This window comes from Alligator sinensis, unplaced genomic scaffold, assembly GCF_000455745.1.
Source record: "Alligator sinensis unplaced genomic scaffold, ASM45574v1 scaffold1240_1, whole genome shotgun sequence".
NCBI lineage: Eukaryota > Metazoa > Chordata > Crocodylia > Alligatoridae > Alligator > Alligator sinensis.
Window position 1 is genome coordinate 1,804,244 of NW_005842245.1, and position 901 is coordinate 1,805,144.

At 38.3% G+C, this 901-nt stretch overlaps 1 protein-coding gene across 1 annotated transcript in view; it reads left to right on the forward strand.

Moving 5' to 3' along the window:
- LOC102386520 (roundabout homolog 2) overlaps positions 1-901 on the forward strand; it is a gene marked incomplete at its 3' end in the record, with an annotated part of 550,382 nt that overhangs the window by 527,399 nt on the left and 22,082 nt on the right. The window lies entirely within an intron of this gene.

The window sequence follows — 901 nt, forward strand, 5'->3', positions numbered from 1 at the left end:
ATATCTTACTGATTCTCCTCATCACCTGTCCTGGAAAAATCAAGCTATAAGCACATTGTTTACACTTCCAGTCTGCATATTATACAGAACACACATATCCTATATTTTAAAGACCATTAAAACATTTTGGACTTAGTCCTCTTTCCCCTGAGCTGTTTCAAGGCAGCCTTCTCATAAAAAAGTGTAATTGTTCTGTTGTATCACTACAGTCAGCAGTCTCCCCACTCCATATCCATCTCCAGGCTATATTCATTTTTTTGCAGTAGGTTACAGGCTTTTCTGTATAGTCCATACTTTCAAACACCTACAGTTTTCCACTAATCTTAGTTTACCTCACTGGAGCAATCATCAGATCTGAATCACAGTAGACCTTGGCTCTAAGAAATGTGGAATAACGAGGCACCAGGGAAATACGTCAGTGCAACAGAAAAATGTAAGAAGTGGTGGGGGAAACGTAACCGTAATACCACCAATGTGACTTGAAGCAATTTCCCCAAATAACTGCTGAACACCTGAAAAAATAAAGGGATAATCATAATCTTCATTTTCACCACTCCACTGTTGTTGTTTTTTTTATCCCAAAAGGTCTAATTGCACTTTACAACATCCAGACTTGCACCACTAATGAAATGTAGTCACTTCTGGGGCAAAATGCAGCTGCTAGTTTAATAACAAGTTCACAGCACGTTGCATAATAGAGGAGAGGGGAGGCAGAAATATGGCCCAGGACACAGATTTAACCTTATCTTTTTGAAAAATTCCAGGAAGACTTTAATGTCTATTTCTAAGTAGCTTTAAGATCTCATGCTATGGTTTAGAGGTCTCATTGGCGAGACCCACAAATCATAAACTGCATAAAAATCCTTTTCTCTACCATAGAAGGATAAAATGAATTCCTGCT